At 41.1% G+C, this 25,368-nt stretch overlaps 1 long non-coding RNA gene across 1 annotated transcript; it reads left to right on the forward strand.

The window, feature by feature from the left end:
• The first annotated feature begins 12,975 nt into the window (after window positions 1-12,975).
• LOC124856605 lies at window positions 12,976-13,382 on the forward strand. Its single transcript, XR_007035377.1, has 3 exons — window positions 12,976-12,988; window positions 13,123-13,173; window positions 13,259-13,382. It is a non-coding gene; the product is annotated as an uncharacterized LOC124856605 (long non-coding RNA).
• Window positions 13,383-25,368: the final 11,986 nt, after the last annotated feature.

The raw sequence follows: 25,368 nt of genomic DNA on the forward strand, positions 1-25,368 counted from the left end.
AGTGCGGGAATATAACTGTGTAGACGTGAAATATTTGCTTGATTTATCAAGACATCACTTAATTTCAAACGTGCTCCAACAGTTTTCCACTCCTGCTGTAGTAACTGCCGGGTTGCCTTGCCAGCATTTCCGGCGGTGAGGCTAGACCGTCCCAATTCGCAGCTGCTCACTTCCGGCCTCCGTGGTTTTAGCGACCGACGAAGGACTCAGCCCACAAGGATCCAGCCCCTGAATTGGGACATACCCCCAGACTACAGGAAGTTGACCCAGACTGTATAGGAAGTAGACCTAGACTACAGGAAGTTGACCCAGACTGTTCAGGAAGGCAGATTTCTTTCTTTTTTTTTAACTTAATCTTAGAAATGTCAAGTATAATATACAAAACAAGTCAGGGAAGTATATCTGACAATAATCTAACTTTTCTCAATGTTTTTGTGTCAAAATCAGCTTTTGTTCCAGCGATGAGCCAGCAGCAGGGGGCACTCTCAGTCTGTCATTATGTTAACAGGCGGACAGCGCCTCAAGGAACAGCTGATTTTGACCCATTGTGATTTGCATTACTATTTTTAGTTATTTCCAAAGTATTTTACCTCATTCCTTACTGGGATGTTTTCAATACTGCTTTGATTATTGATTATAGGTATGTACAACTAGGAGCTCGTTTTGTTTTAGATTTAGCATCAATCCAGATGCCCAGAGAAAGAATGGATTTTGTTAATTGGATTCAATACCATATTTTTGATGAATAACGTTGAAACGGAGGTAGTCCTTGGTTGGAATAATGACTAATATAAAGAGATTTGTAAAGTCAATGATATAATTGTTTATGACATTTTGTTCTTTGACAAGAATATTCTTAATAATTAACTTTTTAATAGTTTTTTGTTAAATTTCTTTCAAAATTAAAAGAATATGTAAAATGTTCTTCTTCAATCTCCAATCTGTTTGGCTCTTGTTGTGGATTTTCTTATCAAAGTGGGAGAGAAGACAACTCATTAACAAGATAAAAGACCGGACTTTGTCTTTATAAATTTATTCAAAGGCATATCAGCATTTGAAGACCTTGTCACTGAGCTTAGTCAGTGAAGCAGAGCCCCGAACAGAATTTACAGACAGTATTTAAACAGTATGTGGGTGTTACCTCAACTTAAAAAGAGTTTGGAAATATAGCCCCTAGACCCCACCCCGGGTCAGAGGTAACAAAGTTATTTATGAGGGCACCCATCTACCATCCCTTGAGATACCACACTTCAGGAAGTGTTAACCATAAAACCCCTGATAATGAATTTAGAACCCAGAGAGGTCATAGGTGAGAGAGGTAAAGGAAAAGTCACCTCTGAGTAATAAAACACAGAGGTCAGAGCATTTTAAAAAGAATTTTCCATTACACTCCTTTCTTCTGATTACAAGATAATCACAACTAAAAGGACAATTCTTTAAAACCATCACCCAAGATGATGAATGAGCGGCTTATTGCAAAGGCAAGTCTGGATTCTTCGCTTCTGCTTGGAACAGTTTGGAAACGGTAATGACGCATCGAGCGGAGCGTCATCAGTTAGTTGAATGAGATTCATTCACTGCAGCTCAATCAAGTCCGCTGGAACTGAGGTATGGACAAATACACACGCACTGAGTCTGAAGAGGAATTGTTAAAGACAAACAACGGAAAATAGAGTCAGCTGGATCTAAATCAAGTTCCGTTGTAAGCGGTAAAGATGAAAAAAGGCAATCAAAATGAACTGTTAAAGATTACAAAATAAAATTGAGAAGCTTGAAATGGATCTCAAATCAAGGGTTCATAAAATCAAAGGAGAAATAAACATTATTAAAGAGCTTATGAAAAATGAGGGAAATCTGGAGAGTGTTCAGTCTCATTGTGATGATTTAAAATTATTGCTTGAGAATGCAAAACAGCTGTATGAGTTTATTCCACTGTGTCCTGTTGAAGAACAAGAAAAACAAAACACGTGGTTTTCAAGCCTGTGTAAATATAATTCTGAATTTATTCAAGAAGTTGAAACATGGCTTTCAGGTGCAGGACAACTCAATAATGCAGCTCAAACAGGTGAAGAAGTTGTTTTAGATCAGGTTCAATTGACCAGTTTTGAACCCTGTGTGAATAAAGAGATTAATGCACCTTTAGTTTTTCAGCATTTAGAGTGTGATGAAAATGGTGATGTTGAGGATGATGTTAAGCCAAGTGACAGTGTTTCTAATGTTGACAGCAAAAGGTCTAGAGGAAGTCGTTCATCAAGAATTAAGTCCTCTCTGTATTCTACATCTTCAGCTCGTGTTAAAGCAGAAGCAGATATAGCTGCATTAAAGGAACGACACAAGCTGTTGAAACAAAAACATGCTTCAGAGGAGCAGAAAGAACAGATCAGGAGAAAGAAAGAACTGGATTTGGAGATTGAAATTGCAGCCTCGATGGCTAAAGTTAAAGTGTTCCAGAGCTCTGTCTGTTCTCAAGTAATTAGTGCTGAACAGATTAGGTCTGATGGCATGAATTCATATTTTGAGCATGAAAATAAAAGATCTCAAATGTTGAAGCAGATACATTTGTACCTACAGCAGCTAGAACTGACTGTCATAGCAAAGCTCCAACCTTTCAGTCCTATTCTTATTTGGGTGCACGACCTAAAGATACAAAAGTTAGTCAATGTGTCTGGATTTTGTTTGACCAGGTGAAGATAAAAACAACGCAAGTTGAAGTTCCAACTCAACAAATGTTTCATCAAATACATGCACAACCATCACATCATAAAAATTCATTGTCAGCTGATGAAAATAAACAACTGTTAAGTGTGTTGGAAAGGCAGAATGAAATTACGAGCTTGCTTGTAAATCAACAATCTTTATTTTTTCTGCCAAAAAGGGACATACCAATATTCGATGGTGATCCACTCCAATTCAAGACATTCATGACAGCGTTTGAACACAGCATTGAAACAAAGGCGCACATTGCCAAAGATTGTTTATACTTCTTGGAGCAATACACTAGAGGTCAGCCTCATGACCTAGTAAGAAGTTGTGTTCATATGCCTAGTGATAATGGATATGCTACAGCTAAATCTTTACTTCATGAACATTTTGGTTGTTTATTGAAGATAATTGCTGCATACATGAATAAAGTCTTGTCATGGCCTGCTTTACAAGCATTCAGCTTTTTGCTCAGGGAATGCTGTAATGTGATGGAAAACAATGGCTGTATGCATGAGATGGATGTTTCTGCCAATATGCAAACAATCATCAAAAAACTGCCCTTTAAACTGCGGGACAGATGGAGAAATGATGTGTGTGATTTACAGGAGAAGTTCAAAAGAAGAGTAACTTTCAGTGACATTGTTCGGTTTGTAGAAAGGCAAGTGATGATCACCAGTGATCCACTTTTTGGTGATGTTCAAGACTCTTTATCTAGACCAAAGAAGGATGTTGGAATTTATCAATCACAGCAGCGATTAAAGATAAAAGGAAGTAGTTTTGCTACTGGGGGCTGCACGGTGGTGCAGTTGGTAGCACTGTTGCCTTGCAGCAAGAAGATCCTGGGTTCAATTCCCAACCAGGGGTCTTTCTGCATGGAGTTTGCATGTTCTCCCCGTGCATGCGTGGGTTCTCACCGGGTACTCTGGCTTCCTCCCACAGTCCAAAGACATGCCTGTTAGGTTAATTGGTCTCTCTAAATTGCCCTTAGGTGTATGAATGAGTGTGTGCTTGGTTGTTTGTGTGTTGCCCTGCGATGGACTGGCAACCTGTCCAGGGTGTACCCTGCCTCTCGCCCATAGACTGCTGGAGATAGGCACCAGCTCCCCCGTGACCCACTATGGAATAAGCGGTAGAAAATGACTGACTGACTGAGTTTTGCTACTATTGTTGGAGATAGACAGAAGAAAGAAAGGACAGGAGACAGCTGTTATAAAGAGTTGTTTATTTTGTGGAGCTGGACATTCCTTGGACACATGCCCTCTACTGGAAAGGAGGACACGTGGGGAGAAATTGACATTTCTGAAAGAAAATGAGTTATGTTTTTGGCTGTTTATGCACTGGGCAAATCAGCAAAGACTGTAAAAGGCGACATTACTGTAAAGTGTGTAACCTTAGACATCCCACCATGCTTTATGTCTTCTCCAAAGAAAAGGAAACTGGTCCAGTCCATAAGAAGAAGGAAGTGGAGACAACAGGTGGAAGTGCCTCCCTTTTTGCTTAATCCAGTGGTCTAACTGGGGCCGGTGAGCATGGCTGTACTCTCTCTATTTTACCAGTCAGAGTGAAGTCTACACAGAGCCAGAAGACAATAACATATGCTTTTTTAGATCCTGGAAGCTCTGCATCATTCTGTACTGAAGAACTAATGAATAGATTATATGTCACTGGGAGACATACAAGCATCCTTTTACGGACGATGGGCCAAGAAAAGGTGGTTGGAAGCAACATTGTGTCAAATTTGGAGATTGCTGGGCTGAATGAAGACATTTTTGTGAATTACCTGACTTATTCACACAGAGAAGCATGCCTGTTCATTACAGCAACATCCCCCACAAAGAAGACCTCGAAAGATGGCCACATCTGAAAAATTTGAAGATAACTGAAATCAATTCAGAAGTTGATTTGCTCTTTGGGACCAATGTGCCTAAAGCGCTGGAGCCATGGGATGTCATCTGAAGTCAAAAAGAAGGCCCTTACGCAGTTAAGACTATTCCTGGATGGACAGTGAATGGACCTCTTAGAGGGAACTGTGATGTCGACACAAGAGAGCTACAATCCACTGTTACTGTTGACAGAATTTCTGTGTCAAAACTTGAGAATTTGTGGCAACAACAACTGAAGGTCGATTTTCCTGAATGTTCTCAAGATGAACAACCTGGATGGTCCAGAGAAGATAATCAGTTCATGGAGCTGGTTACAGAATCAATTAAGTTGAAAGATGGACATTACACCATTGCTTTAACTCTGAGACACAAAGATCTGAAAATGTCCAACAATAGGAAAGTGTCTGAACAGCTTGTTTTGAATCTCAGAAGGAAGTTTACCAAAAATCATCAATTTCTTTCTGACTATACCAACTTCATGAATGATATAATTTCCAAGGGCTATGCTGAGAGAGTCTCAGTTGAAAATCTTGAATGGTGTGACGGGACGGTTTATATATACCACACCATGGAGTATGTCATCCTCATAAGAAAAAGATAAGAGTCGTGTTTGATTGTGGTGCAACATTTGGAGGAAAATCTTTAAACACTCAACTCTTACAAGGTCCAAACCTCACCAGTTCATTGGTTGGTGTCATCACCAGATTTAGAAAGGAACCTGCTGTTATCACAGCGGACATTGAGGCTATGTTTCATCAGGTCCAAGTACCACCAATTGACTGATCTGTTGAGATTTCTCTGGTGGCCAAATGGAGAGTATGAGCAGCATCTGGTGGAGTACCGAATGGTTGCACACCTTTTTGGAGCTACATCGTCTCCAAACTCTGCATGTTTTGCACTGAGAAGGTGTGCAGAGGACAATCAACAGCTATTTACACCAAATGTCATAGATGCTGTGCTTCACAACTTTTATGTGGATGACTGTTTGGTCTCTGTGAGTACAGAAGAGGAAGCTGTGTCATTATATCAAGGACTTCGTGCTTTGTGCTGGAAAGGTGGATTTCAACTTCTCAAATGGATAAGTAACCGACGCAGTGTTCTTACTGCAATACCACAGCATGAAAGATCCATTGAGGTGAAGAACCTGGATATGGATAATGATGATCTACCTGTGGAGTACAGTGGTGTGTACAATCAGACCTGCTGAAATTTAAGATCATCCTCAAAGATAGACCTTTGACAAGACAAGGAGTCTTGTCCATCATAAGTTCCATCTACAATCCTCTTGGATTTTTGGCACCAGTTGCCTTGGTCGCAAAGGGGATTCTACAAGATCTAAGCATAAGACATGTTGGCTGGGATGGTCCTTTTCCACATGATATGGTCCAGAAGTGGAAAAACTGGCTGGAAGGACTTCATCGGCTTGAACGGTTTGGAGTTAACAGATGTCTGAAACCACAGGACTTTGGACAAGCCACGAGTTCGCAGCTTCATCATTTCAGTGATGCAAGCGAGAATTTCAACTTATTTTTAGAAGGACATTTTTGATTGTGAACTCTTTTATGAGAGTTCAAAAGGGGAATTGTAGAATATAAACTATCTATGTGTGTAACTGGAATGTGTGGAAATAGGGGGGTCAACCTTAAGGAGTGAAGGGTATGTTGAACACACCCTTGAGACTGAATAAAACCAGCTGGAAGCAAGAGTTGATCAGAGTTGGGCTCACAGATACTTGGCTGGAGTCTCCATCTCTCACTCTGCAGAGGCGAACATAAGTAGATTGTACTTGTGTTTATTTCACTCTTTGAAACCTGTACCCAAATCAACGGACCCGGGGAAGCTGAGACGGCTTCAACAATTGGGGGCTCATCCGGGATTTGGAACAACAGGCGAAAGAAATTCGGACCACTGACGAGGACCAACAGGCATCAGACAAGGGCTAGCCAAAACTACAAAACAGGTAAGCAGAACCTGTTTAATCAAAACTCTGCTTTTGGATTTTCGATAGGCTAAATTAATATTGTGTCTGATGTCTAAGTAAGTCTGAGTCAGCCAAAACTTAAGAAAATGATTGTCATAAAAGTTGACTAGGATTTAAACTGGTGAATAAGATGTGGTTTTAAGAGAATTACAAGACTTAGTGGTGGTATTGTGTGGAAAGTATAGTAGTTTCTCGAACGTGGCGGTTCAGAGTATGTCCTCGACGGAGGTCTACTGTTAGCTAGGTTTGAGGCCTGAGGAATTGAGAAACCTCAAATTCTATAGAAAAGTAAATACACTGAGATCAGACACAAACACTTGGGTGTGAATGTTTTACGTGAGTTCTGCCTCAGTAAAACCGGATTACAGACGTAATAAAAGCACAAACACATAGTCTGAGAATAAGTCCTGTGAAGTGATGAACTGTGAGCTGACCTAAAATTCAGCAAGACCAGGCTTTTTGGTAAAAAACTCATGAACTGTGTGCAGAGGAAATAATCTACAGACATTAATAGGCGGAGTGAGTGAAAATTTGTGTATCACTGGAGAAGCAGCTGTGGAGAGCAGCTTTCTCATAAGTAGGTGACTGAATGCAGTTTTCTATCTGGAAATCTTACGGATAGACTGCTGATTGCTGCTTTTGATGAGTAGCGAAATATTTCTCTGTGAAAATTCAGATTATAAACACATAAACTTAGAAGGAACAATATAAGCGGTGGAAATAACAAGATGGCGCCGCAGATGGTCGCCTCGGCGTGTTGGTGCGCATTGTTTTGTTTTGTTTTTTGCTTTAAAACGGTCTTCTGTGATGGTACCCGGAGCTCTCTCACCAGAGAAGAACTCATGAACATCAGGGCTACTACACCAGAGGAGTTATTTCCCACTTTTCTGCCTACTGCTCTGGAATTTTTGGACATCCTGGTTAAAGGTGCGCTCACCTTTGTTCACGCGGTGAAACGCCGGAAGAGAGGGAAACGGGCTGGGGTGCTGGTACGTCTTCACCAGCATGGACTACGAACACCGTTACCTGTTATATTTCTCTCTAACGTGCGCTCACTTCCCAACAAAATGGAGGAACTACAACTGCTGTTGGGGAAAAACAGGGACTTTTATTCATCGGCAGTTTTGTGCTTCATGGAGACGTGGCTGTGTGGATTAATACCGGACTCTGCGCTACAGCTGGCAGGATTCCAGCTCTACAGAGCGGACAGAGACACGGAACCCTCCGGCAAAGCGAAAGGTGGAGGAATCTGTTTTTACCTCAACAGTGGTTGGTGCAACGACGTGACAGTGATTCAGCAGCACTGTTCTCCAGACCTGGAATCCTTCATCATAAACTGTAAGCCTTTCTATTCCCCCCGTGAGTTCGCTTCGTTCATCCTGGTCGGTGTTTACATCCCGCCGCAAGCTAACGTGCAGGTCGCACAGCGCATGCTTGCCGACCAGATACTGAGTGTGGAGCGGACCAACCCGGACTCCTTAGTAATCGTCGTTGACGACTTTAACAAAGATAATCTGACCCACGAACTCCTCAAATATAGACAGTTTATAAAATGTCCGACCAGAGAGGACAACATTCTGGATCACTGTTACATCACCATCAGAGACGCTTATCACGCCGTCCCACGTGCTGCACTGGGCCAATCCGACCACATCATGGTCCACCTGATTCCTGCATACAGGCAGAAACTAAAGCTCTGCAAACCTGTTGTGAGGACGACAAGGAAGTGGAGCAGTGAGGCTGTGGAGAATCTCCAGGCGTGTTTAGGCTGTACAGACTGGGATGTGTTCAGGACTACTACCAACAGTCTGGACGAGTACACAGAGGCTGTGACTTCCTACATCAGCTTCTGTGAGGACAGCTGTGTACCATCATGCACCAGGGTGAGTTACAACAATGACAAACCCTGGTTCACAGCTAAACTCAGAAGGTTAAGACTGGATAAGGAAGAGGCCTTCAGGAGTGGGGACAAAGACATATACAGAGAGGCAAAGTACAAGTTTGGCAAGGCAGTGAAAGAGGCCAAACGACTGTACTCTGAGAAGCTCCAAAATCAGTTCTCAGCCAACGACTCTGCGTCTGTCTGGAAAGGGCTCAAGCAAATCACCAACTACAAGCCGAAAGCCCCCCACTCCATCAACGACCGACGCCTCGCCAACGACCTGAACGAGTTCTACTGCCGCTTTGAAAGACAAAGGGACAGTCCTGCAACCATCCCCCACGACGCCCCCCAACAGCTGCAGCTACAATCCACCACCCCCATCTCTCCAACCTCAAGAGGGGCCTTGGCACCTCCAACCCCCACCCTGAAGTTCTCCCCCACCAGTCCCCTACCCACGCCGAGGACGGCTCTTTCCATCCAGGAGAGGGACGTCAACAAACTCTTCAGGAGACAGAACCCCCGGTCCGGATTCTGTCTCACCAGCCAGCCTGAAGCACTGCGCTGATCAGCTGTCTCCAGTCTTCACAGACATTTTTAACACCTCACTGAAGACATGTCATGTGCCAGCCTGCTTCAAGTCCTCCACCATCGTCCCTGTTCCCAAGAAGCCAAGGACCACAGGGCTTAATGACTTCAGACCCGTCGCCCTGACCTCTGTGGTGATGAAGTCCTTTGAGCGCCTTGTGCTCTCACACCTAAAAGACATCACCGACCCCCTCCTGGACCCCCTGCAGTTTGCCTACAGAGCCAACAGGTCTGTAGATGATGCAGTCAACCTAGCCCTTCACTTCATCCTCCGGCACCTGGACTCCACAGGAACCTACGCCAGGATCCTGTTTGTGGATTTCAGCTCTGCCTTCAACACCATCGTCCCAGTTCTGCTACAGGAGAAGCTCTCCCAGCTGAGTGTGCCCGACTCCACCTGCAGGTGGATCATTGACTTCCTGTCTGACAGGAAGCAGCGCGTGAGGCTGGGGAAGCACGTCTCTGACTCCCTGACCATCAGCACCGGTTCCCCCCAAGGCTGTGTTCTCTCTCCTCTGCTCTTCTCCCTGTACACCAACAGCTGCACCTCCAGTCACCAGTCTGTCAAGCTTCTGAAGTTTGCGGACGACACCACCCTGATCGGACTCATCTCTGATAGTGACGAGTCCGCGTACAGATGGGAGGTGGACCATCTGTTGGACTGGTGCAGCCAGAACAACCTTGAGCTCAACGCTCTAAACACAGTGGAGATGGTTGTGGACTTCAGGCAGAACCCAGCCCCACCTGCCCCCATCACCCTCTGTGACTCCACAATTGACACTGTGGAATCTTTCCGCTTCCTGGGAACCATCATCTCCCAGGATCTCAAGTGGGAGCCAAACATCAGCTCCCTCATCAAGAAAGCCCAGCAGAGGATGTTCTTCCTGCGGCAGCTGAAGAAATTCAACCTGCCAAAGACTATGATGGTGCACTTCTACACAGCCATCATCGAGTCCATCCTCACCTCCTCCATCACCATCTGGTACGCCGCTGCTACAGCCAAGGATAAAGGCAGGCTGCAGCGTGTCATTCGGTCTGCTGAGAAGGTGATTGGCTGCAGTCTACTGTCGCTCCAGGAACTGTACACCTCCAGGACCCTGAAGCGGGCAGGGAAGATTCTGGCTGATCCCTCCCACCCTGGTCACAGACTCTTTGAGACTCTCCCCTCTGGCAGGAGGCTGCGGTCCATCCGGACCAAAACCTCACGCCACAAGAACAGTTTTTTCCCATCTGCCACCAGCCTTGTTAACAAAGCCCGGAAACCACCCTGACATTCCCCCTTTCCCCCACACCCCCCCTTTTTTGCTGACAGGACACCTGTAACCTGTAACTCTATGAGTTACATTAACGCTCAGCTTGGACTCCTGCTTTACTTGCACAATGATCACCTGCACTGTTGTATTGCTCTTGCATCTTATACTGCTCTACATTTACTCTCACTCACTTAAAACTGTGCACATATATTTATATTATATTGTAGATATGTTTATACTGTTTAATTTGTATTGTATTGCACCGACTACGCCAAAACAAATTCCTTGTATGTCCAAAAATGTACTTGGCAATAAAGCTTTTCTGATTCTGATTCTGATAACACCGTAAGATATAGAAAGTTCTGTGAGTTTGACATGTTTTTCTTAAAGAGCTGTGAACAGCAGTTATTATAACTGTAAGACCGGTCATGAGCTGTTAAGTTGGAGAAATAACCAACAACAGACTTGTTAGGGTTAGAAAAGTGCATGAGCTGGACACACAACACTCCGGCAAATATTAGACAAGATTTATAGTTTAAGTCCATAAGCTGTGAGACACACACACACACTGGCCACTAAAAACAGGCTTTTGGGGGTTGAATGTGTTCTGGTGTCTTGGAGGTTGGTCAGAACTGAATGAGTGAGTGACTGAGATAACGCATTAAATATATCTTTTAGAAAAAAGCATAGTAATTGTCATAAGATGGAAAGAACAAGACAGATAGTGTTCGCAAGTGGTTTTGTTTGAAAGGAAAAAAAAATGCAAAAAAGGAGAGGGATTTGGCACTAACTAAAGGATAATTAATTGACTACGAGGTGGACGTCGTTCTACAACACCACAGGGTCGACCCAAAACAAAAGGTAAGGAGATCTATATTTATTCTCCTTTTGCCTGCTAATAGTGTAGGTGGTGTTGTGGAATAGATATCTGTTTTCTCTTAAATTTACATTCCAAGATTCTGGAAGAACACACACCATAACAACTTGTAGCCAGAGCGGTCCATCCAGATTTCAATGTCCGTTGTTGACCTCATCAGTTGGAATGACAAAATATGTCCCTTTGTACAGGCATTAGTGGATAAGTTGCCACCTATTGGCATGACACTGGCCTTGGTTGACATTAGAGCAATTTTGGGACGATGTGTGCGTCCCTCGTGGTTAGGGAGATAGAACAGAATGCTGATTGCAGTAAGGATCCTGATGACACACCCCTGGGGTTTGTAATGTCAGGGGTGTGTCATCAGCCCTAGGGAAGGCCATAAGAAATCAGTATCCGCCCCCGTTGCAGTCCCTCAATTCGATTGGGTTACTCCTTCCTCCACCCTATCTATTTTTATAATTACAGGTATAGAGGCCCCGGTCGGCGGATGGCATGTTGGTGGTCAGTTGGTCAATGGTGGATGGTGTGGGGCACCCAGAGGACGGGGTGGAGCCAGCAGGGCACTGGGAGATGTGTGCTACAACTGCGGTCAGTCTGGACATTGGGCACGACAGCCCATACTGACACCCCTGAGGAGGACCAAGGCAGCATGGGAGAGAATTTAAGTGCACCCTTCCATCAAACATTTTGACAGGTGGGCGGGACTTCCGGTGAGGGCGGGACTTCCGGTGAGGGGCATATGGGCGCCATGTGGTTGCCATGTGGGCAGGGGGGGTGTGTCCAAGGGGCGTAACAGTGGATGTTGATTGGTTGTCGTCATTAGGGGCGATACCTTAAATGAGTCAATTAAAACACAGGGGTGTGTTTAAGGGTGTTACGGGGAAGGCCTTAAATGAGCCAATTAAAACACACAGGGGTGTGTTTAAGGGTGTTATTAATAATCTGTATGTTTTTTTCAGGCGTTAATACATCTAAAAAACAAAACAACAAAAAAAAAAGACATGCATCCTTTTATATTTTTAAAGGTATAATCAACTTAATGTTGACCTATCACATGAAATCCTAATAAAGGAACTGTGTAACCTGACAGAATTGTAAGTTAATTTTTGCTTTACAGCAGGACCTATTTGTTGAATATATGAGCCAGTCTAAATCCGTTCAAAATAGAAAAGACCTAAAAAAGTAAATAAAAAAAAATTGTGCTTCACTACATCGATGGAACGAGAAAAACCTTCAGCTTCTGCGTCAACATACTGGAAAAGCAGCTGAAAATAGGTAAGACGAATATCAGATTAACAGAAAAAAAAAAAGAACATCAGTATACTGTTTCCAAGTTACAAATTGACTAGCAATGATGTGTTTGTTTTTGAATCATGAGAGACTCCATTTTAGGAAAAAGGAATGATAATTTAAGTTACCTGTAGCTTTTCTAAAAAACATTTTTACTTTTTCATCTTAGAGTTACAGGGGGTTACAACTGTTAGGGGCGATGTCAGGAAGGGGCAGTTACGTCTGTTTCTTAGATAACATATCACCTTTGAACTCAAGAAGGGTTTTGGTCTTAAAAACATAGTCTTTGCAGTTGAGATAACACTGTCATGTTCTGGTATAAAATACTGTGTGTAAATGTTGGGGGCTCTGTTTCACTGGCTAACCTCAGTGTCAGGGTCTTCAAATGCTGAATGTCTTTGAACCATAACACTTGTTACATTGAAAAATACCAGTACTGACAAGAAAAAATGTCGGTAAATATTTCAGGAAACCCGGAAATTGTGGCTTCTTCTTCTGATAATTCACAAAAGCACAATGACATCTTAAAACGTAAGTAAGTAAGTAAGTATCATTAAATGCATGTGAATGTTCTCAATTTTTTGTTTATATATATTGTTTATATATATATATATATATATATATATATATATATATATATTTTTTTTTTTGTTTCTTTGTCATAGAACCCACCGCTGATGACCTTGATGATTTCATCTTGACACAATCAGATTATGGTAAGTAAATGTTAAATTCAATAATATATATATATATATATATATATATATTATAGTTAACCCTTGACAATGTTTCAATTTATAGATTTGATGAGAGAGGTAAACCCGAATGATCAAGTTGGAGGATTTAGCGGCTGGAATAGACACTCTAAATTGAGAAGGCGAATTATCTCCAAACAAGAAAAACTCGCAACTACATCTGAACTTTCTGTGTTAGAAGAAAGTTCAGATGTAGTTGCGAGTTTTTCTTGAATTTGAAGACCCTGACACTGAGGTTAGCCAGTGAAACAGAGCCCCCAACATTTACACACAGTATTTTATACCAGAACATGACAGTGTTATCTCAACTGCAAAGACTATGTTTTTAAGACCAAAACCCTTCTTGAGTTCAAAGGTGATATGTTATCTAAGAAACAGACGTAACTGCCCCTTCCTGACATCGCCCCTAACAGTTGTAACCCCCTGTAACTCTAAGATGAAAAAGTAAAAATGTTTTTTAGAAAAGCTACAGGTAACTAAAATTATCATTCCTTTTTCCTAAAATGGAGTCTCTCATGATTCAAAAAACAAACACATCATTGGTAGTCAATTTGTAACTTGGAAACAGTATACTGATGTTCTTTTTTTTTTCTGTTAATCTGATATTCGTCTTACCTATTTCAGCTGCCTATGTTTTTAAGACCAAAACCCTTCTTGAGTTCAAAGGTGATATGTTATCTAAGAAACAGACGTAACTGCCCCTTCCTGACATCGCCCCTAACAGTTGTAACCCCCTGTAACTCTAAGATGAAAAAGTAAAAATGTTTTTTAGAAAAGCTACAGGTAACTAAAATTATCATTCCTTTTTCCTAAAATGGAGTCTCTCATGATTCAAAAACAAACACATCATTGCTAGTCAATTTGTAACTTGGAAACAGTATACTGATGTTCTTTTTTTTTTTCTGTTAATCTGATATTCGTCTTACCTATTTTCAGCTGCTTTTCCAGTATGTTGACGCAGAAGCTGAAGGTTTTTCTCGTTCCATCGATGTAGTGAAGCACAATTTTTTTTTATTTACTTTTTTAGGTCTTTTCTATTTTGAACGGATTTAGACTGGCTCATATATTCAACAAATAGGTCCTGCTGTAAAGCAAAAATTAACTTACAATTCTGTCAGGTTACACAGTTCCTTTATTAGGATTTCATGTGATAGGTCAACATTAAGTTGATTATACCTTTAAAAATATAAAAGGATGCATGTCTTTTTTTTTTGTTGTTTTGTTTTTTAGATGTATTAACGCCTGAAAAAAACATACAGATTATTAATAACACCCTTAAACACACCCCTGTGTGTTTTAATTGGCTCATTTAAGGCCTTCCCCGTAACACCCTTAAACACACCCCTGTGTTTTAATTGACTCATTTAAGGTATCGCCCCTAATGACGACAACCAATCAACATCCACTGTTACGCCCCTTGGACACACCCCCCCTGCCCACATGGCAACCACATGGCGCCCATATGCCCCTCACCGGAAGTCCCGCCCTCACCGGAAGTCCCGCCCACCTGTCAAAATGTTTGATGGAAGGGTGCACTTAAATTCTCTCATGGGCACAGCTGATTTAACACCTGACCAAGCAGAATGGTATTTACTGTCAGATGAAGCTGTTCCTCATGTTTCTCTTTCTTTGCATCCTGAGCATCAAGCTAAGGAATTGGCAGGAGTGGTAAAGCGCTCTCTGGCAGGACACCTCAGTCACCAACTTAAGTTTCTTTTCAGGTTGCATCTCCCTTGCTTATTTGGGTTCCACAGTATCCACAAAAAACAAAACTAAGCTCAGGAAGGAGTCAGAGACACTATTGAAGGCCTGAAGGCAGCAGGTGTGTTAGAAACCTCAGCCTCAGCATGGAACACGCCCATCCTTGCTGTAGAGAAACAAGGTACTGGAAAATACCGCATGGCACATGATTTAAGAGCAATAAATTCAGTTCGGGTGACTCCTACTGTTCCTGTCCCAAATCCCTATGTTGTTCTCTCCAGCCTTGAACTTTCACCTCAGTGGTACACATGTATTGATCTAGCTAATACTTTTTCTGCAGAACTTACAATCCCAGACTACACAACACCATTTTATTTGGATGTTTCTGTAACAAACCTGGCAGTAAATGGAGTTTTGCGCAGAAAAAGTGGAGTTTAATGAAAAAATCAGACCAGATCTACAAAGTACATCCCTAACAGACGCCCGAAACCTGTACACAGACAGGTGCTGCTTCAGACATGACACAGAAGGACTTAAGGCAGCATACGAGGTTGTGGAAGACACAGGGACAGATTTTGTCACAGTACAGACTGAGGACAGGATTCAGAACTGCAGGACAGAAACCCATTAAACATGAACAGGAAATGAGAAATTTGGCTGAAGCTTTGCTGCTCCCTCAAGAAGTAGCCGTCATTAAATGCAGAGGACATGACAGCAGTAACACCAGAGTAGCACAAGGGGACCAGGCAGCTGACCAGGCATCTAAACAGTGTGCAGGATATCAGCCCAGGCCCATAATGCTGTGTTCAGAAGCAGGGTGGACACCAGAACCCACCCTGGAAGAAGTAATGAAACTACAAAAGGGGGCCTCTCCTGAGGAAAAATCAGTTTGGAAGGCACGAGGGGGTTCACAAGATCAGAATGGTCTCTGGAGAAGCCCAGACGGACGTCCCATTTTGCCACCAGGTCTTACCAAAGTAGCTCTAGAAGAAGCACACGGAGTAGGACATGTGGGAACAACGCAAATGTTGAAAAATCTTGAACACTGGTGGCATCCTTTTTTGAAACCAATGGCAGTGCATTGGATTAATTCATGTGAGATGTGCAGGCAGTTCAATACCAGACCAACCTTGAAACCAGCACCTGGAAAGTTCCCAGTAGACCCAATAGCAGGAAAAGAGGTTATCATTGATTATACAGACATGATTGAGTAAATGGGTTCAGATATCTGTTGGTGTGTGTGGATGCATTTACTGGATGGCCGGAGGCGTGGCCTACAAAAAAGGAAGACAATAAATCTGTGGTGAAGTGTTTGATAAATCATTATATCCCTAGACACGGTTTCCCAGCTAAAATAAGGTCTGACAATGGAACACATTTTAAAAAATGAGGAACTCAAGGAAGTGGAAAAATGTCTGGACTAAAACACTCATTTGGCACTGTGTATCATCCACAGTCACAAGGTGTTAGGGTTTGAAAACTTTTGTATTGTTTATCACTCATGTCAGCTCTAAGTGCTTTTCCCTCCTTACATGCCACAGGAAGGGAGATGGAGACAAGAGTGAGTTATGTTTTTATCAGTAACATCTAGCGACTGGTACCAAGTCCTCACTCCCTCTCTGTTTCAAATCAAGACACATGAACCCTGGCCTTTCTGACCTCACACACACAAACACACACACACACCATGAATGTTTGTTGAGCTGTGTGTGAACTAGCATGTGTAGATGGAGAGGGAGGGGTGCTAATACTTTGTGGTCTGTACTGCAGAGCTACCCTTGCCGCAAGTAAAAACTGACTCTGTGTCGTTCTTGCCTCTAAGTTGACTAATTAATACCTAACACAGGGGAAGGTTGAAAGAATGAATCAAACCCTTTAAACCAAATTGGCTAAGATCTGTGCACAGTCCAAAAGGAATTGGGTTACCCCCTTACCATTAGTTCTGATGTCTATATGGAGTTCTGTAAATCAGAAACATGGTTTGATCCCACATGAGCTGCAAACAGGGAGGCCATTCCCAGGTCCACAAACAAGGTTACCGTTTCTCACTGAGTGTGAACAATCTATGTCTCATCATGATTATTACAGATCTCTCCACAGTCTTGTTACAGCTTTCTCCAAACAGATCCCAGCAAAACCAGAGACCAGGGTCGGAATTACTATATCAGAAGCCGAGTGGGTCCTCCTGAAAGTCATCAAAAAAAAGTGGTCAGAGCCAAGGTGGACCGGTCCATTCCAGGTCACAGAGAGGACAACCCATGCAGTCAGGCTGAAGGGCAAAGGCGCTACTTGGTATCACTGGAGCCAGTGTGCAGGAGCAGAACCACCTCAACGACCCCTTTCTCAGGTCCAGGAGGATCTGAGCGAAAACATGGGAGAAGACAATCTCACTTCTCTCACCCAAGAAGGGGCAGAATAATCCCAGGGTGAGAGAACGCAAGGCTTCAGGTCAGTCTACACCTGGGAGCTGAAGAGAAGAAAGAACAGCAGAAGAAAAGGCAGAAGTGATTGAGTTTCTCTTTCACTGGGAGTGGTGGAGTTTCCCTCCCACCCCAGAAGAAACCGTTTGGTGAACATTTTATATTTTATATTACATTTTGATGTTTCTGTATCTTTTTCAGGTTATGATTTCCATTGCAGTATTTGTGGCTATAATGGTGACCTGTGGATGTTGCTGTGTCTCATGCATTCGTTCTCTAATGGTGCGCCTCATCACCTCTGCAATTGAGCAGAAGGATCCAAAGATAACGATGCCACTGTTGCAGATTGACTATAACCAGGATGAGGACTCAGAGTGTGAATTCATGGACGCATAATATGATGCATGCATGTTTTTTAATGATTTTTTCTTTAACAGGTGGTACAGTAATATCTTTACTTATTTCTACTTATTTTTAGAAGGACATTTTTGATTGTGAACTCTTTTATGAGAGTTCAAAAGGGGAATTGTAGAATATAAACTATCTATGTGTGTAACTGGAATGTGTGGAAATAGGGGGGTCAACCTTAAGGAGTCAATCAGAAGTATTCCTTATTTGGACCTAAGGGACTGTTATGTTATTTTATACATGTGTGCCATGATATATCTATATGTTGAACACACCCTTGAGACTGAATAAAACCAGCTGGAAGCAAGAGTTGATCAGAGTTGGGCTCACAGATACTTGGCTGGAGTCTCCATCTCTCACTCTGCAGAGGTGAACATAAGTAGATTGTACTTGTGTTTATTTCACTCTTTGAAACCTGTACCCAAATCAACGGACCCGGGGAAGCTGAGACGGCTTCAACACCAACAACAGACCTGTTAGGGTTAGAAAAGTGCATAAGCTGGACACACATACACTCCGGCAAATATTAGACAAGAATTATAGTTTAAGTCCATAAGCTGTGAGACACACACACTGACCACTAAAAACAGGATTCTGGGGGTTGAATGTGTTCTGGTGTTTTGAAAGTTGATCAGAATTGAATGAGTGAGTGACTGAGATAACGCATTACAGATATATATTTTAGAAAAAAGGATAGTTGTTGTTATAAGATGGAAAGTGAATTTAATAGAGAAATGGATATCAGTGCAAAAGAACAGAATGTTTTATGGAAAACTATAGAAACTCAGCTGTTAATAATGAAAACTGCTATTAAGAAAACATTTGAATACAAAGAGGAACAGAAGTTGGTTAAATGGATGGATTCTAAAATAAATGAAGAATTGTCAAAAGATGGGAAAAGCAAGACAGATAAAGAGAGTCTAGGCAAGTGGTTTAGTTTGAAGGAAAAAAATGCAAGAAAAGAGAGAGATTTGGCTGAAAAAATGTGTAGAGACAGCAGTTGGTTGAGCAGAGGAAAATGGAAGGACCTGGCAAATAAAGCAGAAAAAGATGAAAAGTTTTGGTTACAAATGAGATTCTTGTGGCAGAGTAGTGATCATGCTATGACTGAGAACAGAGACTGGAAGAGCAAACAGATTAAAGATAGCAGTACAGTTGAAATGCCACCATCATATGAACTTCTAGCAAATCAGCCCGCTTTATCACACCACAAGGCCCCCACTTCTCCTCTTACTGGTTTATATCCTACATTGAAAGTAACTGGGGGAGAAGTCAGAGTGTGTGATTTACCGCCAGGAACTGCTCAGACTCCTCCTGAACCCCCCTGCTCGGCCCCTACTTCTCTCCTCACATTCCACTGATGGGTCTGTATTGTCAATTGGAGGATCATTCATATCACAGGCCCCACAAACTGATCCATTTGCTGACCGGGTATTACGGGACAAACTGCGGCCAGTTTCTGGCCCAATAAAGTGTTCCACCCCGTATATTTCCCATTCATCTAGTGATATGGAATTGGTCACACCTCTTGTTAGGTTTAAACACCAAACACTTTCACAATTCTGCACAAAGAAAGACACAGAGAAGTTAGTTCATTTTAACCTGCAGGTGAGAGTGTCTCAGAGGCTGCTCAATTACAATCCTCCAAACACACTCTGAAACAGCCCCTGCTCTCTCTGCCTTTTATTCATAAGAGAAGAGGCCCTGGTTACAGAATGTTCCAAGCACAAAACAGGGAGAGATGCACACTCATATTGATTAGAAACAGCTGCACTGACAGAATGTTCTAGAACATCCTGTCTCTATCTTGCAGCTCTTGTACATATAAGATATAATCACTCTGAACAGCAAGCTTCACTTCTATTAAAGTTAAAACATATATAATCATTAATTAACCCTAACATTTTCCTCCTCTTTATAAATGTTTTAAACACTTGATACATCAATCATTAACCTTTTCTTCTCAGATTTTCAGTTAAGACATCATGGTGTGTTTTATCTGTACATGTCATTAAAAAAGTAGCAGGAGGTCTTTAAGTTTACTGTATACAACTAATTGTCGTCAGGGTCAGGATACAGATCAGGGAAATGCAGAGAAGTCTCTTCTTCTTCCTGGTCATCATCATCATCATCACTGGCTCCTTCTGTCTCCTCAGGTCTCAGGAGGGCATACATCTCTGACATTTCTGTTTTGACTGGCTGAATAGCAGAGGTTATTATGCGAGTGCACAAAGCTCTTATACACGGAATACAGCAACATCCACACAATGTGAGAATAGCTGCAAAGACTGCTATTGACATAAGGATAGACAACACTAATTGTTTATATTTACCAAACATTTCTCCAAACCCATCCCACATTGTGGTGTCAACTCCAGAATGATCTTTCATTTTGCTGTTAAGTGACCTAAGGCCCTCCAGGGCCTTGGTGAGGCTCCCATCAGCTGCGGTGTTATTTGGAATAAATGTACAACATTGATGCCCAAATATTGAACATACTCCACCTTTTTCAGCTAAGAGCATATCGACAGCAATTCTATTTTGGAAAGCCATTAAAGAGGTAGCTGACAATTGTTCATGGATGGCTGAGAATCCTTCTTCAGTTTTATTTCCTAGTCGTTGCACATTGTAATGGATGTAATTTATTCTGTCAACATTTTTATTTATTGTGCACCACCAGCATATGGTGGATTCAAAACCTGCTGCTACTTGATCTGCTAATTTATATTCATCAGGAACTCCTCTTGGTATTCCTATGCTATCTATATAAGTAGGGTCGTCTTTACTCCATCCTGATCTTTTTTCTCTATTTTTCCAGGTGTGTGGAAATATGCTGGCTACTGTACCCAACAACTCTGCTACTGAGAGTGGAATAACAGACACGGGAAATATTAATGACACTGATGCACACAATCCAGTTGTGTTGTATGGCAACCTGTCATACAGTTTATCGTCTCCACACCACCACCAGATGTCGCTGCGTGCTTTAGGTTTAAAGCTGACACCTACTGTTATGGTGGAGGTACATTGATCTTCATTAAGTCTGCTTATGTTTGACCCCACACCTGTTCGGTTTATACAGGAAAAATTTCCTGGAGCAACCTTATTTGAAAACATCGGTTTTTGTTTTTCAGCTGTAGTCAAAGGATAAATCTTATCCCACATAGTACAGTTTGTTGAGAGTCTTGTGCTGTTCATTACTTCTACTAAGCATTTTTCTGTCAACGTTGAGGGAACCACTTGTAGCAGGGGTCTGGCTCCCATGCATACTACACAATCTGTTTTTACTGCCTGGGCAGCCTGTTCTGCCATTAAGAGCCAGTTGTTATCTATTTTAGATATTCCTGTAGTTATTTTAAACCAGTCGTCTGTGGTCAGGTTCTCAGGATCAATTCTAACTCCTTTCTCTACTGTTTTTTGAGAGAGAGTCGTTGTATTCTTATGTTCACAAATAAACAGTTGGAAACTGGGATCCGTCCCTGATGAATAGGCCCTTAGTAGGAAAAGCCAACAATCTCCCTGTAAGTTGCTCCCAGGGGGTTTTAGGGAAGTTTTCGTAAGGTTCACGGTTAAATATACAACTGAACCTGTCACGTTAAGTTTGAACAGTTTTTTCTGGTGCTTTGCATATGCAGTAGTGCCCCACGTTGGGGTCCACTCATTATTTGCATCAGCTACTATTGTGGCCCATTGTGTTTGTTTTTGATCATTAGTCAAGTACCATTTGTAGTTTTTATAATCTTGGCCTTTTGTGCTCGAATGGCTCAGACTGGTAAGTGGAATGACAAGACTTGTGGTGGTATTTGACTGCACACACACCATTAATCCGAATTGATAGGCATTACTTGCGCTACACATGTGTGTGTCACGTGCCTGGGATCTTTTGTGCAGTGTTCTATGATTTCTTTCCCATATTAGCAGGACACCTACAATTATGATCGAGATGGTGCCCCCTATTATCAATATCTTTTTGTGTGTTGGTGTGAACATCTTTCTGTAGATTGGCGCCCTTCCTAAAAACCTGTAACAGAGCTGTGGACAATCTTCACCGGTTTGAGACAGCTGCAAACTATGATTGCAGCTCCCTTTGTAGCCGGACTTTCTCTGAAGGTCAGATGAAGAGCTACAATGCTACAACAGATACCACAATGCTATGACCACAACACAAATTATGATGGTTAGAATAAACACTGCTATTAAGAAACTTATTTTAGTCCCCTTTTTGGTCTGAAGTTCCCTTGTGCATTGTGTTTAGCACAGATCAAACATGTTCTACAAAAATTTTTTTGAATAAGAGTTAAATCCATATGTTGTGTATATTTTGTTCACTAATCCTACCATTCCTCCTCTCGAGACATGAGAAACTCCATGACTCGAAATTGCTGCCCATTTGTATAGGTTTTTTGGTAGGATAGGTTTATTTTCTGCACAGTGTCTGTTCCTGTGGTGTGTGCCGCACATTTGCATATTGCAAGCTTTTTTGGCAGTTGGACTGCTTGCAATAGCTCTGTTAATAGTGCTGCATGTGTTACAGGTTTTCCAGTGGAGGTAATCATACCCCTATTTTTCCAATGTTGTGCAAAAGTATGCGTTGTTGCATATGCATACTGGCTATCAGTGTATATTGTTGCACTTTTTCCTGTCATTAATTTGCATGCTTCAGTTAAGGCTACTAACTCAGCAGCTTGCGCTGAGTAGTGTGAAGGGAGTGCTTCTGCTTTCAGTACTTTATCAAGAGTTACTACAGCATATCCGGTTTTTGTTTTACCTTTCTCATCTTTTTTGGAAGACCCTCTACAAATAATGTTTCTCCATCTGTCAGAGGGGTATCTTTTAAGTCTTTTCGGCTTTTTGCTATTTCTTCAGATAATGTTTGGTTTAGTTCTTATTAAAAATAAAAAAATAAAAACTCACTCACTGATGAACACAAAAAATGAAGGGCATATTATATCTTATAATCTTAGTTTGTTTTACCCAGTTTTATAGATACAACATACAGTTTCAGTCAGCTTTGTATTTAGTTCAAGTAACTAAAGTTTGTTTCAATTAACTCAAGTTTTCTCTATTTCAGTCCAGTCCAGTAATTCTGTTAAGGTTAATTTAATCTTATGTTAAGTTTGAGTCTAATTCAATCATTTTGAACCTGACTGGAAAAAGTCTAAACATCTGTTAAAATCTTTTTGTTTTACCATAGAGAACTGACCTAATATTATTATGGTATGTTGAGGACTCTAATTTTTACATAACATGAAACAGACATTTATTTCACAAAAACAGAAAGTCAAACACAGACATTTGGTCACATGAAAGCTTAAATAACCTGTTTGTAAAAGAATTAGGAAAAATTGAAGACAGATCTATGAACTTTCCTATAGTTATCAGTATTTTTAATACAGGTAGAACCTTTGCTATCTTTATATGATTTTTCGGAAAAGATTCTGGAAACCTTATTAAGATATAAATTTGGCAAAGATAATCAGAACATCAGACCTTTATTAGCGCTTTTAATGTCTCTCAAAGATGCATTACAATGAAATCAGTCATTCCCATTCACACACATTCACACACTACTTACTTATTTCTCTGTCAGAGTCATTTTTATTTGCAAAGATTTGAACATAATTTGACTTCTATTATTCTTAAAATGCACATTGTTTCCTCATAACCCCTTTTGTTTCCACAAGGTCTGTTTTGAACGCTTCAATTCTTTTTTTTTTTTTTATTCACCAAGAATCAATAAGGTGGTCTTAGTGGATCCACCTTAAAGGTGTTATCTGTTGGGTGTCATGTTATCATTGTCAGGTCAGTGAGGTTCATAAGTCAGTCAGAACCTTGGTCATTTGTTCTGTGCACATAATGTTTCATAGATCCAGCCTATGATTAATCAGCAAAACGTCCACCTATAGGAGAAAAAATGATTGTTAATGAATGAGCTGCATTTCCTAGGAACACTGTCTTCCTCCTGGATGAGCATCACCTGTTGAAAAACTTTCATCATTGTTTGTTTCACATATTCAATCAGATCTTTATATTATATCAGTAGGTGAAGTTGTTAGTATCTCATGTAGACTGACATATACTGTTGCATTTGGAGAAGATCTCAGATTAAATAAACTTAGTTAGAGCTTCAATCCAGGTTCATTTTGTGTCTGCAGACTTTAGCCAATTTTTCTTTTCTTTCTTTTTTTTTTATACATAAAGAGCAAGATTCAAAACATTTTCATAAGGCAGATTGTGGCAGAATGTAAACAAAACTGCTTATTGATTGACAAAATAACATTCAAGCACACAATCACCATATTAAAAGGCTCTACTTCTAGAGAATCACTAAACTTCTGGGGTCCGGTTTTGGCCCGCGGACCTTGAGTTTGACACATGCAGGGTAGAGTTACAATTTTTTCAGACCTTTCAGCAGAGACAGGCTTCTGCTGTTTGCAGAAGTTTTATCTTTGTTTTCAGGCAGCTGCATCTCTTTGTCAAGGTCGTTTCACAGAGCTGAAATTTAACTTCTCTCAAAGAGGAAAAATCAAGAATGCACACAATCTGAGCCAATATGGAATTATTTCCCTGTAAAATGAATCTTTTGCATTTTATCATGATATTGTTGGTAGTATAACACCATAGAATGATTTTTAAAGCACCTGTTTCTCACTAATGCTTGCCTACAAAATCTTTTACTCTCAGATTACTTCTTTAACAACTCTAGTCATTGTTCACTGGGTTGTCCAGTTGGACAGTTTCCATGTTGTCCACATTGTCACCTCCTCTTTTAACTTCTTTTACCACGTCCTCTAAAACCACCTCTTAGTCTTTATAATTTGGGGCTACCTTGGTATTCTAAACTGGGATGGGTGGCAGTCCGCCCCCCCCTTTATTTGTTTTCAGTTAAGCTGAAAGTTTTTTTTTTTTTTTTCTGTGCTTTTCTTAAGGCCTCAGTATTATGGCTGTCAGTTAAAAGCTGCTCTTATTGTTGTTTTTTTTTTTAATTCATCTTTTTGTTTTAATCTGTTTATCAACTGTGAGCACTCAGGGACTGAAAAGTCCCCTTTGAAATTATAATCTGGCAAGGTTTTTTATTGTCTCTTGAATCTTTTAAATGCATAATCTCCAGTTTAAGATCCCCGTGTAGTTTTAGGATTTCAGTGATAATTAAGTTACCTGAAAATCCGTATTTTATGCCATCGTGTACATATTTCTGTTAAATCAGAGCTTTTTCTCTGTTCTTCCCCATTGTTCTTTGTTATTTTTCTCTTTTTAGTTTTCATTATTGCTAATTTTAGATCCCCTTGTAATTTTAAGACATCCTTTGTATCTAATTTGCCCAAAAACCCATGTTTTTTATTTTTTATTCCATCTATGACAGATCATACCTGCTCCTTTTACATAGTTCTCCATAAACTTTACCTCCCCTTCTAAGTCAATTAGTTTACTTTGTTTCTCTTTACTTTGCCCCTTTCCCATTTTGAACTAGATTTAGATCCAGTATGTTTTTTAATACCTGGTGTATTCTAAATACTGGATTTATGTATTTGAAAACAGGATGGTGATCAAGAAGTCAGTTGTGGTAAAATCCACTTCAACCCTGTTCAGGTGGGATTTTCTTGCCTACAAGCATCCACAAAGGCTC

The sequence above is a fragment of the Girardinichthys multiradiatus genome, chromosome 20, assembly GCF_021462225.1.
Source record: "Girardinichthys multiradiatus isolate DD_20200921_A chromosome 20, DD_fGirMul_XY1, whole genome shotgun sequence".
In the NCBI taxonomy this organism is placed as follows: Eukaryota; Metazoa; Chordata; class Actinopteri; order Cyprinodontiformes; family Goodeidae; genus Girardinichthys; species Girardinichthys multiradiatus.